Source organism: Schistocerca cancellata, chromosome 1, assembly GCF_023864275.1.
Source record: "Schistocerca cancellata isolate TAMUIC-IGC-003103 chromosome 1, iqSchCanc2.1, whole genome shotgun sequence".
Taxonomy (NCBI): Eukaryota; Metazoa; Arthropoda; class Insecta; order Orthoptera; family Acrididae; genus Schistocerca; species Schistocerca cancellata.
The window spans coordinates 1,253,596,797-1,253,615,488 of NC_064626.1; the positions used below are offsets into that span (position 1 = coordinate 1,253,596,797).

At 44.2% G+C, this 18,692-nt stretch overlaps 1 protein-coding gene and 1 pseudogene across 1 annotated transcript in view; both read left to right on the plus strand.

Annotated features, from left to right (window-relative positions):
* LOC126143752 (Down syndrome cell adhesion molecule-like protein Dscam2) overlaps window positions 1–18,692 on the plus strand; it is a 726,918-nt gene that overhangs the window by 74,690 nt on the left and 633,536 nt on the right. The window lies entirely within an intron of this gene.
* Window positions 17,532–17,649, plus strand: LOC126100945 (5S ribosomal RNA; annotated as a pseudogene).

Below are 18,692 nucleotides of genomic sequence, written 5' to 3' on the forward strand. Positions count from 1 at the left end.
AGCTCGTGGAATCTGAAAGAAAGTTTAGTATCCTAACCGGCGACATGTCTCGAAGATGAGCTGAAAGAAAATTACTAATTATTTTCTAGCATGGCGCCAAACAATGGTGAATATTCCGTTAAGGCCACATCTACTCAGGACAAGCAAGGTTGAAGAATATACATTATTGAATTCTGTACACAAATCTCAAGTTATGAACAACTATTTTTTTTCGTTTTAAACTTACATAGACAGTTACAGCAAGATGAACTTCAGACAATCGTTTTCTTTCTCTTCAAGTCCAATAACAGAAGAAGCCGACCAAAGAATAGCGAGTTCAAACACAGAATCTCTAGCGTCCATGGAATACATTGAACACAATGCATTTGATTACTCTTTGGTGAACTGCGCCAGCAATTCATACAATAACTATCACAACATGGCACTTATAAACTTCATGACCACCCCAGTAAATACAGTACAATACACTTCATTCCACCTACTAATAGCTACACGAATATTTTTATAAATGTGATTACCTTTGCTTCAAAAGCGAATGTGTAGAAGATTATTGCCGTTTGTGGGTCAGACTCAGTAAAAAGTGTTAAATTGGTTTCTTCTGCGTAGGGAAACAGTTCTATTGCTTCTGACTGTTTATTATCAGGTCTGTGTGGTTTCCTTTTAAGCTGCACGTGCAGTGGCTTTTGTTACGTTAAATAATGTTGGTATTATATTACATATCGGTTTCCTAAGTTCCACATTCATTGATTTGGCTGAAAGTGTAGAGAACATAACTCTGCTTTGCTGAATAGATAAATGTCTTTCCGCAAAAAGCCATTTCTTCTGGTGTCTACTAGCACGTTTCGGTATTAAAGGAAAACGACATTATTTGGTAAATATTTGTAAGTTACAAGAGAACCTTAAATAATGTGTCCTGTAATGTACTGTTTCGTACCTCCCATGGTCCTTAGTTAACTAAAGAATGACAAATGTGGAGATATTTTCTACTTATTGGCGATTTTTAGGGAACTGCATACACTCCCTATCGTAAAAACTGTGTGACAGATCAGTTTAAACGTTAGTATTCGCACTTGTCTGATACCCTAATCAGAAGCGTCGTTTGCTGGCCGCTTGGGGCGCTGCTGTCGTAGTAGGTAACTAAAACGAGACGGAGTATAGCGACTGTTATGTCGTATTACTGCTATATTTATTTTCTTTTCCTTATTGTCACGGGACGACAAAAACATTCAGGAAGTCAAGATCTGTTTGCGTTTTGATGCTGACATATATTTTACCTCTATAGTACTTACTGGTAAATACGAGGGCTATCCACAAAGTACATTACGTTTTGGAATTAAAAATAAGTAAAGTATTGGAAATTTTTTTTATTATATACAGATGAAAGCCACACCTCAATACTACTTTTCTACATAGTTGCCATTTAAATTAAGGCACTTATCGTAGCGATGGACGAGCTTGGAAATTCCTTCGTCGTAAAATTCGGCCGCCTGCGCCTTCAACCACGTCACGTGGTTACGTCTTCTTGAAGCTGTGCGTCGTCATCAAAACGCTGCATAGCCAACCACTTCTTCATTGCTGGGAATAAGTGGAAGTCGCTCGGTGCCATGTCGGGACTGTACGGCGGATGAGGAAACAACACCCACTTAAAAGATTCGAGAACTTCACGAGTAGCATTTGCCGTGTGGGCCCGGGCGTTGTCGTGAATCAGCAAGATCTTTGAGCCCAACTTTCCCCTGCGCTTTTTTTCTATTGCTCTTCTGAGGTTGTGCAGAGTTTGGCAATACTTTTGAGAGTTTATTGTAGTACCTCTTTCCAGGAAATCCACAAAAATCGTATTTCTACCGGGTTACTGATTAACCACGTGGTTGAAGGCGCAGGCAGCCGAATTTTACGACGAAGGAATTTCCAAGCTCGTCCATCGCTACGATAAGTGCCTTAATTTAAATGACAACTATGTAGAAAAGTAGTATTTAAGTGTGGCTATACAATAAAAAAATTTCCAATACTTTATTTATTTTTAATTCCAAAACGTAATGTACTTTGTGGATAGCCCTGGTATAAATGTCTGTATCTGTTGACAGAAAACTGTATGAAATGATAATTATCATTCTCTCGAAATTACACGTAGTAAGACGTCTGTAATGAGGCTTTAGCTGGGCTTACGCTAAGTCTACATGTTAATTCTCGTCGGACATGAGATCCTTGCAGAATTTCGCCCGCAGCTGATGTATTTTTAACGCGGTTCGCGATTACCCGCCACCAGGCCACAATGGCTATTAGCGCGGGACCCGCCATTAGTTATAATTGGCGATAAATCAACGCGGCGACGCAGGTGGCTGCTTATCGTCCGCATTACGCGACGCCCACACGTCAACATTATCGCGGCAGGCGTCGACAAAAGACCGTCTCCCGCCCCATCCGGCGTGATAATTCACCGTCGGGATTGTGCTCCGTCAGCGTTCCGTCTCATTGTAGTCCACGAATGGACACAATTGCGGTCTAGAATCGCTGTAAGACCTTTCAACCGCTATTTGTTTACCTTCTCTCGCACGAATTGTTACTGCCTGTATCCAATCACATGTTGGGATTTTGTTTGTTGCTGTTGCTTCCGGGCGTCAACCATTAAATTATTTTTTAAAAATTCTTGATCGCAGCCGATGTCAACTTCTGACCGGTTTCGGCCTTTTAATTACGGGCCATCATCAGAGTATGCACCATATGGCTTCCAGCAGTACTGGAACGAGAATGAGCTTGTTCTTTCAGCGCGACGGAGCATCTATACATTCTAGACGTCAGGTGGCAGATACTATGATGATGACCCGTAATTAAAAGGACGAAACTGGTCAGTAGTTAAAATCGGCTGCAATCAAGACTGTCTCTAAATAATTTTATGACAGTAAAGATCTCTGTTCTCCAGCAATATTACATAAAATTATCAACCATAAGACCGGTTTCAAGCAGTTCTCCATTCCTATCGTTTACCTGCAATCCTTATTATCGCACCAGTATTGATGCATCCTGCGTCCTTCATCTTGTATACTGATGCACAGTATTTCAGGAGCAATAGTAGCATTATTGGATGTAGTAGTAGAGACTAATTTATATAAAATATTCCATATAATATATGAGGAACACCGTTTCATATCGTATTTAGTGCACAGATCATAATTTCATAGGAAGCAAAAAAAATCGTTTCTGTTCCTATCCAAATTAAATACGTCAAAATCGGGACCTAGGTGTTTAGACTATATTCTAGAATCAGTGACGAATGAAATTATTTCCCACTGCATCAAGAAGCCATTTTGATTTTAAAGTGTGCTTAATAAGTTTTCAACCAATTCACTTAACAAAATACGTTGTAATTCAATTTTGTTTTCTCGTAAGTTGGTTTGAAACTTTTATTTCAGTTTTTTATTAATTTATTGCAGGGCGTTGCCCAGCACATAAGAAAATAAAATTGTTGACGTGTTGTTGACGGCATATCGATGTGTTACAGTTTCGCATTTAGTCCTCCCTCCTCGTGCAAACAGTCACAGTCACCGTCCTCTTGAGGGGAGTGTCGTAGGACCGTTGCTATTCACAACATACATAAATGACCTGGTGGATGACATTGGAAGTTCACTGAGGCTTTTTGCAGATGATGCTGTGGTGTATCGAGAGGTTGTAACAATGGAAAATTTTACTGAAATGCAGGAGGATCTGCAGCGAATTGACGCATGGTGCAGGGAATGGCAATTGAATCTCAATGTAGACAAGTGTAATGTGCTGCGAATACACAGAAAGATAGATCCTTTATCATTTAGCTACAAAATAGCAGGTCAGCAACTGGAAGCAGTTAATACCATAAATTATCTGGGAGTACGCATTAGGACTGATTTAAAATGGAATGATCATATAAAGTTGATCGTCGGTAAAGCAGATGCCAGACTGAGATTCATTGGAAGAATCCTAAGGAAATGCAATCCGAAAACAAAGGAAGTAGGGTACACTACGCTTGTTCGCCCACTTCTTGAATACTGCTCAGCAGTGTGGGATCCGTACCAGATAGGGTTGATACAAGACATAGAGAAGATCCAACGGAGAGCGGCGCGCTTCGTTACAGGATCATTTAGTAATCGCGAAAGCGTTACGGAGATGATAGATAAACTCCAGTGGAAGACTCTGCAGGAGAGACGCTCAGTAGCTCGGTACGGGCTTTTGTCAAAGTGTCGGGAACATACCTTCACCGAAGAGTCAAACAGTATATTGCTCCCTCCTACGTATATCTCGCGAAGAGACCGTGAGGATAAAATCAGAGAGATTAGAGCCCACACAGAGGCATACCGACAATCCTTCTTTCCACGAACAATACGAGACTGGAATAGAAGGGAGAACCGATAGAGGTACTCAAGGTACCCTCCGCCACACACCGTCAGGTGGCTTGCGGAGTATGGATGTAGATGTAGATGTAGTTAGCCTACCAGTTTGAGTTGATATCGGATCATTACTTAGTACCGAAACATAAAACTCCAAACTATCAAATTCTTCCCAGTTGTCTACAAATCTATTTCCCAACAGTTTAACTTCATCCAGTCTTCTTAGCGTCGGGTAATGATCTCGGTTTATGAATGTAATTTTGACTGCACTTTACTGGATAATGCTTTCCAGTTCTTCGTGATTTTGGATATGTAACTTTCATCAAATAATTCAAGTCTGCGATCTTGTTCCACTTTGTTCGATGCTCTATAAACTTTGTTTTTTTGCTTTTGCTAGCTAGAATACCGGGATGCTTCCTCGCTTGAGACTGACTTCTTTCTGATTATAAGGTGGCTCAAAATTTCTTAAATGTGGATCTCGGTTGAAGTACCTCAAACGAAATACGTCTCGTCACGTCATAACTACCGATAGTAATGCTCCATTAAAGTACAAAAGAAGAAACATCAGTTTTTGTGACAGCAACGAATGCTGCAGCTGCAACCCACGACTGCTAACGTACCGCCTACTGGAGCGACAATCCTGTACGCTGTTGCTCTTCCTGCCTCATTGATCGTGCCGGTAGTCACAGTTCAGTGACAAGCCTAAAGGACTTGCTCAATCAATGTAAACACCATTGACACGCCTGTCAAACTAAAATTTCTCGTGAAATTTTGGTGTCATCGGACCTCGACATTGCCCTCCTGCAAGAACTTAGCCTAGAGATGTTTTCCGATTATCTATGGCTATGTTGCTTATCTCACGCCGTGTGCTGACAGTGGAAGTGGGACAGCTATACTTTTGAAAAAAGGCATTGAAGTAGATGAAGTGGCTTATCTACCATCAGCTACGAGTCTTTCTGTGATCTTCCACAGTGTTCGAATCAACAATGTTTATGCTCGCATCGGTATGGTTTGGCGACGGGAACGGTCGCGATTCTATTAAGAAGAGGTCGCCCCGTTGTTTGTGGGCCATTACGACAGTATTATTCTTTTGGTGGCATTTGCATTTGTGTGCTTTCCCTGAATAATCAACGTCCCTATTTTACCGATGCCAGGAATTCAAGCTGCTAGTGCTTGTCGATGCTTGGTGGTCGCCAGGATATTCGTACAGTACGTATGTATGTATGTATGAATGTATGTATTGAACCGGGGGCCTAGAAACGACGGAGAGGCTTAGGCCCACCACAGCCCTCAGCGGCTCACAACCCCACAACAGGACACAGCAGCCGCCCCACACCGAACCCAGGGTTATAGTGCAATTGGCCCCCCCAGTGGACCCCCTGGGAACGTCTCATACCTGACGCGTCTAACCCCAAATGTTTGCTTGGTAGAATAATTATGGAGTACGCGTACGTGGAAACGCTGTTTGCACAGCAATCGCCGACACAGTGTAATTGCGTCAGAATAAGGGAACCAGCCCGCATTCGCCAAGGTAGTTGGAAAACCGCCGAAAAACCATTCACACCGGACCTCGACACTAATCCGCCGGGCAGATTCGTGCCAGGAACCGGCACGCCTTCCCATTCGGGAAGCAGCGGGTTAGACCGCTCGGCTAGCCGGTCCGACCTTCGTATAGTATGTCTCCAGCGAGTCAGCGAGTCGTCTTCACCATGTCTATGTTTCCCAACGACTCGTAAGTGAGTTATGGTGTACAGCCTTCTCCGGCCATATCATCTACACTCCTGGAAATGGAAAAAAGAACACATTGACACCGGTGTGTCAGACCCACCATACTTGCTCCGGACACTGCGAGAGGGCTGTACAAGCAATGATCACACGCACGGCACAGCGGACACACCAGGAACCGCGGTGTTGGCCGTCGAATGGCGCTAGCTGCGCAGCATTTGTGCACCGCCGCCGTCAGTGTCAGCCAGTTTGCCGTGGCATACGGAGCTCCGCTTGCCGCGACAGCGTGGACGTGAACCGTATGTGCAGTTGACGGACTTTGAGCGAGGGCGTATAGTGGGCATGCGGGAGGCCGGGTGGACGTACCGCCGAATTGCTCAACACGTGGGGCGTGAGGTCTCCACAGTACATCGATGTTGTCGCCAGTGGTCGGCGGAAGGTGCACGTGCCCGTCGACCTGGGACCGGACCGCAGCGACGCACGGATGCACGCCAAGACCGTAGGATCCTACGCAGTGCCGTAGGGGACCGCACCGCCACTTCCCAGCAAATTAGGGACATTGTTGCTCCTGAGGTATCGGCGAAGGCCATTCGCAACCGTCTCCATGAAGCTGGGCTACGGTCCCGCACACCGTTAGGCCGTCTTCCGCTCACGCCCCAACATCGTGCAGCCCGCCTCCAGTGGTGTCGCGACAGGCGTGAATGGAGGGACGAATGGAGACGTGTCGTCTTCAGCGATGAGAGTCGCTTCTGCCTTGGTGCCAATGATGGTCGTATGCGTGTTTGGCGCCGTGCAGGTGAGCGCCACAATCAGGACTGCATACGACCGAGGCACACAGGGCCAACACCCGGCATCATGGTGTGGGGAGCGATCTCCTACACTGGCCGTACACCACTGGTGATCGTCGAGGGGACACTGAATAGTGCACGGTACATCCGAACCGTCATCCAACCCATCGTTCTACCATACCTAGACCGGCAAGGGAACTTGCTGTTCCAACAGGACAATGCACGTCCGCATGTATCCCGTGCCACCCAACGTGCTCTAGAAGGTGTAAGTCAACTACCCTGGCCAGCAAGATCTCCGGATCTGTCCCCCATTAAGCATGTTTGGGACTGGATGAAGCGTCGTCTCACGCGGTCTGCACGTCCAGCACGAACGCTGGTCCAACTGAGGCGCCAGGTGGAAATGGCATGGCAAGCCGTTCCACAGGACTACATCCAGCATCTCTACGATCGTCTCCATGGGAGAATAGCAGCCTGCATTGCTGCGAAAGGTGGATATACACTGTACTAGTGCCGACATTGTGCATGCTCTGTTGCCTGTGTCTATGTGCCTGTGGTTCTGTCAGTGTGATCATGTGATGTATCTGACCCCAGGAATGTGTCAATAAAGTTTCCCCTTCCTGGGACAATGAATTCACGGTGTTCTTATTTCAATTTCCAGGAGTGTATAATTGCAGTGTTTACCTCTAACAGCGGAAGATGTGGCGCGGTCGAGACACGTGGAAGAGAATGTCGCCCCTCTCCAGGATCCGGACTGCAGGCAGCTCATAGAGACGCCTTCCAGCATATCCTTCAACGCTCCGGTGGTGGTTCAAGTCCTCTAAGTCTACTTTATCTAGATCAATGATTAACTGCGGTCGCGACGGAATGCAGTGGCAACAACATTCCATGAAGTATTATTTCACGATTCTCCTCGAGTTCTCAGGCCATGCCCCTCTGTCCAACGGCAGGGTGAAACTCAACGGATTAAGGCGAAGATAATTTGAATTACGCATAACCATCCTGAGGGAATAATGGTGTATGACGTGGACCTCCCGTCCGACCTCATGTTATCGGAGAGAAGCAGCGGTGTCGGAGAACGCTGGCCCACGCCCTCGACATGCCAGATGGACGCCGATTTGCGCCCCAGAGTGACATCGCCGGTTCCTTTGTGGACCATTGCAAACACTTCTATGCGGCAGAGGACCTGGACACCACAGAAATGGATAATGTTTTTCACTCATTAACAGGAACCCCTGACGGGGCAGCAGTGGAGACTCTTACAGTGACGATTACGGCTGATGACCTCAGACATGCTCTTCATAGAGGAGCAAGAAACAAGTCCCCGACCCTCACCTTTTCCTGCTGGATTTTTAACACGCATTCCACAACATCACGGCCTCGTGCTGAACTGAGATGTAGCAAGAACCTGAATTCTCCTGCTTCCTGAATTTGTAGAAGGTCTGCTTATCCCGGACCCAAAGCCATCCATGGGCTGGGGAGCTGAACATTATCGGCCGTTGACCATGTAAAGTGTGGCTTTTATCCGGATTCTTGCCACGCGCTTTCGGCGTGTTCTCACTCGATTCGTCTCTGTGGATCAAATGTGGTTTGGCGGTGACAGTAACATTCAGAATGTAATGATAAGCTGTCGACTGGCGTTGATTTACATCAACAGGGACAGTTTAAAATGTGTGTCCCGACGGGGACTCGAACCCGGGATCTCCTGCTTACATGGTAGACGCTCTATCCATCTTTTTTTTTTTTTTAAATCTCGTTTTGTTCGTTTTCGTTCGTTGTATCTGCTCTGGGCGGACGTTGAAAGACACCCGTTTCAGTTCGTTGTTGATCCATTAACTCAGTTTTTTTTATTACAGAGGGCAGTTAGCCCTCTGACCGAACACGCTGAGCTACCGTGCCGGCATCCATCTGAGCCACCGAGGGCACAGACGATAGTGCGACTGTAGGAATTTATCCCTTTGCACCCTCCCCGTGAGACCCAAATTCTCAACTTAATGGCCACTCACTACATTCGTAGTGCCTCTGCCCATTACACTCATTACTCGCGGCAGATAATCTTACCGAGTCCCGTAAGAATTCGGGCAATGCTTGTGCATCCAGCACAGAAGAAGGAGGTCAATGGCCGGTTAGCCTTCACTACATGAAGATGTTATCTGTTCTTTAGGACATTTCCGAAAGAACAGATACCATCCTCACACATGTAACATTCAGAAGTTCATGGCAACCTCCTGCGAGCATTAGACGTGATATAATAGGTAGAGTTTGTTAACACTCATCTCGCATCGCGACTACTGCATTTGGCAGAGATTTTACAGATGCCAAAGGTTATAACACACAGACTGTAGGCAGCGTTTGGCTACTACACAAGCACGGTTGTTATCATCAGAGTCTACTATGACACGCTCTTCCTTCTCGAGAAGGTGGCCTCGGTCTTATCAATGTCCTTGCAAGTGTGGCTGCCCTTTATGTAAGTACGATGGTTAAGTCATGGACCCACCACCGAACCGGATTAATGAGAACCGTAATTGATTAGCTGGCTCCTTCATCCCGAATGTTCAAATGTTTATGAGTTCTTAAGGGACCAAACTGCAGAGGTCATCGGTCCCTAGACTTACACACTACTGAAACTAACTTACGCTAAGGACAACACAAAGACACACACCCATGCCCGAGGCAGGACTCGAACCTTCGGCGGGAGGGGCCGCGCAATCCGTGACATGGCGCCTCAAACCGCGCGGCCACTCAGCGCAGCAATTCCGAATGGCGGCAGTTGCAGAAGCTCAGATTTCTACTTCCCTCTTACATGTTAGGACCTTCATCATGCCGACTTGAATTGTACCAGAAACCCTATGCTACGTGATGTTTATCGCCTATCAAAGAGGGATCATCCCTGGAATGTGGTGGAGAGCCAGTGTTGCACGGTCGTGTGGTCCGTGGACCGGCGTTCAATGCGCCATGCCCCCGCGATATGAACTTTTATTAGAAAGTCACTACCGGTTTCGCATCAATAGATGCATCTTCAAGTGATTTGTACAAGAAAATAAAACATTACAGAATTACTGGGCTTCAGAATAGATGTCTACTGCCACAAAGTGTCTTATATCAATGAAAGATGTGCACTACCGCGGTTTTTTTAACAAAGATGACGCCGCAAAGTGATTGCTTGGAGCCTAGCCCAGTCGTTCGTCGTCACAATAGAAACAGTTGGCTTGCTAAACGCCGTAGTTTATGATTAAACTCATTGGGGCCGGGAGCACCTATAATAAGTAATAGAAACCTATTTAAATTTCTGTCTACAGACTAATTATGCGAACTAACTAAAAACGCCACGTTAACGTAACTTAAACAGATGAGTACAATAGTGCCTGAATGTCTTACAATGCCACAGACAGTATAGAAATGTGTACGGCGCCTGCGTAAATGATACTGAGAAGTCGGGTATTACGAGTCACGTGTGCGATGTGATGCTAGTGCGACTTTCGGACTGAACTGACGCTACGTAAGACAAGAAAAAGTGGGGGTTGGCTTTACAGTGCGTCTAACTTATGCACTTTTACGTGTTATACAGTCATTAGAATGTTTTCTTTTTTAAAGATATTCGTGGTTAAAAACGATTAAAATCTTTAAAATGAAAGATACAATAATTCTAACAAAGCTAGTAATACGGTTTTCTTAAAACTATATTGCTCTGTTTTTAGAACCAGATAGCGTACCGTATGTCCGTAGTATTAGAGGCCACCTAAGTAGCCCGTGAAGAGGTACTTTTTTTTTATTGTGCAATTACATCGACTGAGAATAAATCTAAATGAAACCTAGTCTTATGAAACTAGAACAGAGAAAAGCAATGTACTGTAGGGATGCAGCAGTTAGGTATATGGGTAGGCTAAATATTAAATGATATGTTAATGTGAAATTTTTAGTTAATTCGCATAATTATATGTCAGACATAAATTTTCAGTTTAATCATAAACTACCGCTTTTAGTGGGAGTCTGTTTCTATCTTGTGGATGAGCGATAGGACGTGGCTCTAAGCACTCACATTGCTGGGCCATGAATCTTTAAAAACATCTGTGAGTATACAGCTCTGATTGGCATATGGCGCTTTATGATAGTACACATCTATTCTGGCGCCATTGTAATTCTATAGTGTTTAAATTTCTTGCACAGATCACCTGAAGATGCATCTCTATTGATGCGAAATCGGCAGTGACTTTTAATGAAAGTGTTTTAACAGTCACTGTGGAAGATTTTATTCACTATGCAGAATTTTACCTGCGGTTGCCCTACCTTTAAAATAACAGGTTCAAATGGATGTAGATATCAATAGTTACGCAGAGATGAAAACGCCTGCACAGGACGGACAAACTTACAGACCTGCATTAAACTAGATTCTGGACTGAGCACCACAACAACAGCTATTGTGTGAGAGGTTTTACTGTTCTACAATTATTTCTACTCATAGCACACGAAACAATTAATTCTGTGTCACAATAACGACTGCCGAAATGAAACTTGAAATATAACGGTAACTGAAACAGATGCTCGCCCACGCGCTGTTGTATAGGTAGCCATGAACTCCGCTCATCGCAACCTCTACAAACTACCTGTTGTTAGAAAACGAGACAGTTTACACCGCGTGGCAACCCCTAAAAATAGTTACTGACAGTCCAAAAGCGTGCAGGGTACAGCGGACAGGAAGACTGGCTAATTATAAGTAAGACTTTGAAGAGAAATTACTACGACTGCCTTTTTGGGACCATGTACTGAGGTGAAAAAAGTCATGGGAGAGCGACATGCACATATACAGATGGCGGCAGTATCGCATACACAAGGTATAAAAGGGCAGTGCTTTGTCGGACCTGTCATTTATACTCAAGTGATTCATGTGAAAAGGCTTCCTAGTTGATTATGGCCGCACGACGGGAATTATAAGACAAGAAAAGTTGGAGCTAGACTCATGGGACTCTCCATTTCGGAAATCGTTTCTGGATTCAATACTCCGAGATCCACAGCGTCAACAGTGTGCCGATAATAGCAAATTACAGGCATTACCTCTCACCACGGATTATGCAGTGGACGACGGCCTTCACTTAACGATCGAGAGGCCCAGGAAAGTCCACTGGGCCTGACGGGATACCAATTCGAATCTACACAGAGTACGCGAAAGAACTTGCCCCCCTTCTAACAGCCGTGTACCGCAAGTCTCTAGAGGAACGGAAGGTTCCAAATGATTGGAAAAGAGCACAGGTAGTCCCAGTCTTCAAGAAGGGTCGTCGAGCAGATGCGCAAAACTATAGGCCTATATCTCTGACGTCGATCTGTTGTACAATTTTAGAACATGTTTTTTGCACGAGTATCATGTCGTTTTTGGAAACCCAGAATCTACTATGTAGGAATCAACATGGATTCCGGAAACAGCGATCCTGTGAGATCCAACTCGCTTTGTTTGTTCATGAGACCCAGAAAATATTAGATACAGGCTCCCAGGTAGATGCTATTTTCCTTGACTTCCACAAGGCGTTCGATACAGTTCCGCACTGTCGCCTGATAAAGTAAGAGCCTACGGAATATCAGACCAGCTGTGTGGCTGGATTGAAGAGTTTTTAGCAAACAGAACACAGCATGTTGTTATCAATGGAGAGACGTCTACAGACGTTAAAGTAACTTCTGGCGTGCCACAGGGGAGCGTTATGGGACCGTTGCTTTTCACAATATATATAAATAACCTAGTAGATAGTGTCGGAATTTCCATGCGGCTTTTCGCGGATGATGCTGTAATATACAGAGAAGTTGCAGCATTAGAAAATTGTAGCGAAATGCAGGAAGATCTGCAGCGGATAGTCACTTGGTGCAGGGAGTGGCAACTGACCCTTAACATAGACAAATGTAATGTATAGCGAATACATAGAAAGAAAGATCCTTTATTGTATGATTATATGATAGCGGAACAAACACTGGTAGCAGTTACTTCTGTAAAATATCTGGGAGTATGCGTGCGGAACGATTTGAAGTGGAATGATCATATAAAATTAATTGTTGGTAAGGCGGGTACCAGGTTGAGATTCATTGGGAGAGTCCTTAGAAAATGTAGTCCATCAACAAAACAGGTGGCTTACAAAACACTCGTTCGACCTATACTTGAGTATTGCGCATCAGTGTGGGATCCGTACCAGATCGGGTTGACGGAGGAGATAGAGAAGATCCAAAGAAGAGCGGCGCGTTTCGTCACAGGGTTATTTGGTAACCGTGATAGCGTTACGGAGATGTTTAACAAACTCAAGTGGCAGACTCTGCAAGAGAGGCGCTCTGCATCGCGGTGTAGCTTGCTCGCCAGGTTTCGAGAGGGTGCGTTTCTGGACGAGGTATCGAATATATTGCTTCCCCCTACTTATACCTCCCGAGGAGATCACGAATGTAAAATTAGAGAGATTAGAGCGCGCACGGAGGCTTTCAGACAGTCGTTCTTACCGCGAACCATACGCGACTGGAACAGGAAAGGGAGGTAATGACAATGGCAGGTAAAGTGCCCTCCGCCACACACCGTTGGGTGGCTTGCGGAGTATAAATGTAGATGTAGATGAGAGCAGTGGCGTTTGCGTAGAGTTATCTGTGCAAACAGACAAATAACACTGCGTAAAATAAACATAGAAGTCAATGTGTGACGTACAATGAATGCATCCGTTGGACAGGTGCGTCGAAATTAGGCGTTAAGGGGCTATGGCAGCATCCAGCCGATGCGAGTGCCTTTGCTAACAGATCGACATCGCCTGAAGCGCCTATCCTGGGCTCGTGACCATATCGGTTGAACCATAGGCGGCTGTAAAACCGTGGCCTGATCAGACGAGTCTCGGTTTCAGACTGCAGGAGCAAATGGTAGGGTCCGAGTGTGGCGCAGACCCCGCGAAGCCACGGTCCCATGTAGTCGACAAGGGACTGAGCAAGCAGATGGTGGCTCCATAATGGTGTGGGCTGTTGTGGGGCGGCGGGTAGAAATTACTGTTATTTAAATGTTACTATTACTTATGTTGTTGTTTTGCCGTTCTCAACACTGGCTCTCTAACTACAATTTTGGCAACCAGAAAGTGATTAGCAAAACGTGAAGCCTGTAATTAGAATTCCTAGTGCCCACTTCATCTGAGAAATACACTTATAGCTACAGCTTATAGCTCTGAGGAATCAGGAGATTGTCTGGGATTCATAATCAAAAACCGATCGTGAAAAAAATGTTTTCTGTATTCTGAAGGTCACAGATGAAAAGAAAAGAATCCACACAATCTGACTAACAGAGCAGTTCAGAGTCTAATGCGCTGATGCAACTATAACTGTCCAAATTAAATGTTTAAATGAATGCTCGCCATAATTTGATGATAATGTTCATCAAACGCCACGCTAAATAATGGTAGAATGTCTGTCCCGCGACGGCACGTGAAAATACGACATACGCAAACTGAAGATAGATTATTAAAGTCATCCCAAAATTAACATTTCACTCGAAAATGATTTCATGGTTACGCGTATCCCGAGTAACTTAGTACGGCATCCGAGGCTGTTTATAGCAATGATACCGTCGCGACGCGACTCCCGGAACAGATGGTGTGCTAATCTGCGTCTGGAGAGAACTGGGGCCTTCTTCTTTCGCGCAGCGTTCTTATATATAAAGCCGCGGTGTGGATGGCTAAGGGAACGCCTGATCAAATCGGCTCTCCCGACTAGCCGCTGGGCTAGTAATGCACCACTTTAAGTCATTGAATAAATCATAGCTTCTTTTGCTGATGACCGATGAAGCTCTTAATTTAAATGTGCATTCAACACACAGGTAAGTAATCATAATAAAAGTTTGACGTGGCTAAGTTAAATATTTTGGGCGAGAGAATTAATTTAATTACACTACACGCAGTAGATGAGCTCTGAACTTGCCCTTTGGAGGTACGCTGTCACTATAGTTTTATAGTTATTCAATTGAAACTTCTCACATCTTTATGATTATAGCGGATCTCCATTCTACTTAAATATAAATATCCTAGCCTTATTTATTAGCCTACTTAATCTATCTTGCTTCCTTAACTTTTAAGACAAAAATCAGAAAATCATGAATTTCAACTAAAATCTTAATTTGAGAGATCCAGAAGACTGTTTCTATTAAATAATTATGAAAAAGGAATCTAAATATAAATTTTTAAGTCTCTATCTCTTTTCTGTTGCGCCAATGATTTTTACAGAAAAACGTCCAAATTTCGAAAATGGTTAAAGTTATCGAACTGACATTCAACACATATTACTTTAGTATTACTCCTGACATGCTAGAAACATTTTACTTTATTTACTTGATTTTTAAAGTATTGCGCAACATTTATGACGTCAGAGCTAGTTACAGCGGACTAGGCTGGCACACAATGGAAAGACTGATGAGAATTTTATACGGTGTGAGTAGGCTGCTTCCCTACACTGTGTTTACACGGAAGGCTATGTTCGCTTACTTTTAGACCATTTGCAGCCATTCATGGACTTCATGTTCCCAAACAACAGTGGAATTTTTATGGAAGGTATTACACCATGTCACCGGCCACAATTGTTTGTGTTTGGTTTGAAGACCATGCTGGACAATTCGAAAGAATGATTTCGCCTCCTGATAGTCCGACATGAAACCCATCGAACATTTATGGGACATAATCGAGAGATACGTTCGTGCCAAAAATACCGGAACCGGCAACACTTATGGAATTATGGGCGGTTATAGAGAGAGCATGCCTCTATTGCTAGAGACTGGAAAGTAGTACAGGTCACACCAATATTCAAGAAAGCAAATAGGAGTAACCCAATGAATTACAGACCCATATCACTGACCTCAATTTGCAGTAGGATTTTGGAGCATGTACTGTACTCGAACATTATGAATCACCTTGAAGAAAATGACTTATTGATACATAACCAACACGGATTCATAAAATATCGTTCTTGTGCAACTTAGCTAGCTGTTTATTCCCATGAAGTAATGAGTGTTGTTGACAAGGGATCTCAGATCGATTCCATATTACTAGATTTCCAGAGGGCTTTTGATACCATTCCTCACAAGCGACTATTAATCAAATTGCGTGCGTATGGAGTATCGTCTCAGTTGTGTGAGTGGATTCGTGATTTACTCTCAGAGAGCTCACAGTTAGTAGTGATAGACGGTAAATCATCGAGTAGAACAGTAGTGATATCTGGCGTTCCGCAAGGTCTTGTCATAGGCCCGCGGCTGTTCCTGATTTACACAATGGTCTAGGTGATAATCTGAGCAGCCCCCTTAGATTGTTTGCAGATGACGCTGTAGTTTGCCGTCTGGTAAAATCATAACGATCAATTCCAATTGCAAAATGATCTAGAGACAATTTCTGCATGGTGCGAAAAGTGGCAATTGGCACGAAACAAAGGAAAGTGCGAGGTCATCCACATGGGTACTAAAAGAAATCCGATAAATTTTGGGTATACGATAAATCGCACAAATGTAAGGGCTGTCAATTCGACTAAATATCTAGGAATTACAATTACGAGAAACTTAAATTGGAAAGACCACATAGATAACATTGTGGGGAAGGCGAAACAAAGACTGCGCTTTGTTGGCAGAACACTTAGAGAATGCGACAAATCCACTAAAGAGAGAGCCTACCTTACACTTGTCCACCCTCTGCTGGAATACTGCTGCGCGGTGTGGGATCCTTACCAGGTAGGATTGGCGGAGGACATCGAAAAAGTGCAAACAAGGGCAGCCCGTTTCGTGTTATCGCGCAGTAGGGGTGTTAGTGTCACTGATATGATACTGGAGTTGGGGTGGCAGTCACTGAAACAAAGGCGGTTTTCCCTGAGGCGAGATCTATTTACGAAATTTCAATCACCAATTTTCTCTTCCGAATGCGAAAATATTTTGTTGACACCCACCTACGTAGGGAGAAATGATCATCATAATAAAATTTAAAAAAATTAGAGCTCGAACGGAAAGATTTAGGTGTTCCTTTCTCCCACGCGCCATTCGAGAGTGGAATGGTAGAGAAGTAGTATGAAAATGGTTCGATGAACGCTCTGCCAGCCACTTAAGTGTGAATTGCAGAGTAACCATGAAGATGTAGATGTAGATTTCTGTAGGGTACTTCCATTGACTTGTTTAGTCTGTAACATGTATAGTTGCTACACTACGGAGGGCAAAAGGAGGTTCAAGTCGAAGTCACGAGGTATCCTGTGACGGCCGTCACCTCACTGAATCTCCGCCGTTCATAAGTATGTTGATCAAAAAATTAGTCATCCCGACGACACCATTCTAACACCATGTAGCTACTCTTCCAGCCCTGAAAATAATCTCATTTCGGTGAGGCCACAAGATTCTACAGGTATGTGAGGTCCAATTGAAGCCATTCATCGAGGATCATATCCCGGGGTGTTGACTGTAATGTTTCACTCGCTGTTCCGAACTGTCCTAGATATTTGCCGTGGGACTGAAATCGAGTGATTTAACTGACCACTCGAAATGCTATATTGTGCCTGAGTGTTTGTCAAATCAACAATGTCGACAAATCCTTCGAAAGTGTGTTGTCTTTTCTTCATTCTTGCTTCCATTATCAACCGCAACGTCAACGCTCCAAAGCGATCATTGTGCTCTTTTAAGTATTTCGTTTGGTGAGCTTATGAGAAGGCCAACGGCCTTGCCGTAGTGGTAACATAGGTTCCCGTCAGATAACCGAAGTTAAGCGCTGTCGGGCTGGGCTAGCACTTGGATGGGTGACCATCTGGTCTGCCGAGCGCTGTTGGCAAGCGGGGTGCACTCAGCCCTTGTCTACATCTACGTGATTACTCTGATATTCACAATTAAGTACCTGGCAGAGGGTTCAATGAACCACCTTCATGCTGTCTCTCTACCGTTCCACTCTCGAACGGCGCTCGGGAAAAACGAGCACTTAAATTTCTCCGTGCAAGCCCTGATTTCTCGTATTTTGTCGTGATGATCACTTCTCCCTATGTAGGTGGGTGCCAACAAAATATTTTCGCAATCGGAGGAGAAAACTGGTGATTGAAATTTCATGAGAAGATCCCGTCACAACGAAAAACGCCTTTGTTTTAATGATTGCCACTCCAATTCACGTATCATGTCTGTGACACTATCTCCCCTATTTCGCGATAATACAAAACGAGCTGCCCTTCTTTGAACATTTTCGATGTCATCCGTCAGTCCCACCCGATGCGGATCCCACACCGCACAGCAATACTCCAGAATAGGGTGGAAAAGCGTGGTGTAAGCAATCTCTTTAGTAGACCTGTTGCACCTTCTAAGTGTTCTGCCAATGAATCGCAGTCTTTGGTTTGCTCTACCCACAATATTATCTATGTGAACGTTCCAATTTAGGTTATTTGTAATTGTAATCCTTAAGTATTTAGTTGAATTTACAGCCTTCAGATTTGTGTGACTTATCGCGTAATATAAATTTAGCTGATTTCTTTTAGTACTCATGTGAATAACTTCGCACTTTTCTTTATTCAGGGTCAATTGCCATTTTTCGCAACACACAGCTACCTTATCTAAATAATTTTGCAATTTGTTTTGGTCATCTGATTACTTTACAAGACGGTAAATGACAGCATCATCTGCAAACAATCTAAGACGGCTACTCAGATTGTCCCCCATGTCGTTAATATAGATAAGGAACAATAGAGGGCCTATAACACTTCCTTGGGGAACGCCGGATATTACTTCTGTTTTACACGATGACTTCTACATCTACATCTACATCCGTCTATTACTACTAACTGTGACCTTTCTGACAGGAAATCTCGAATCCAGTCGCACGATTGAGGCGAT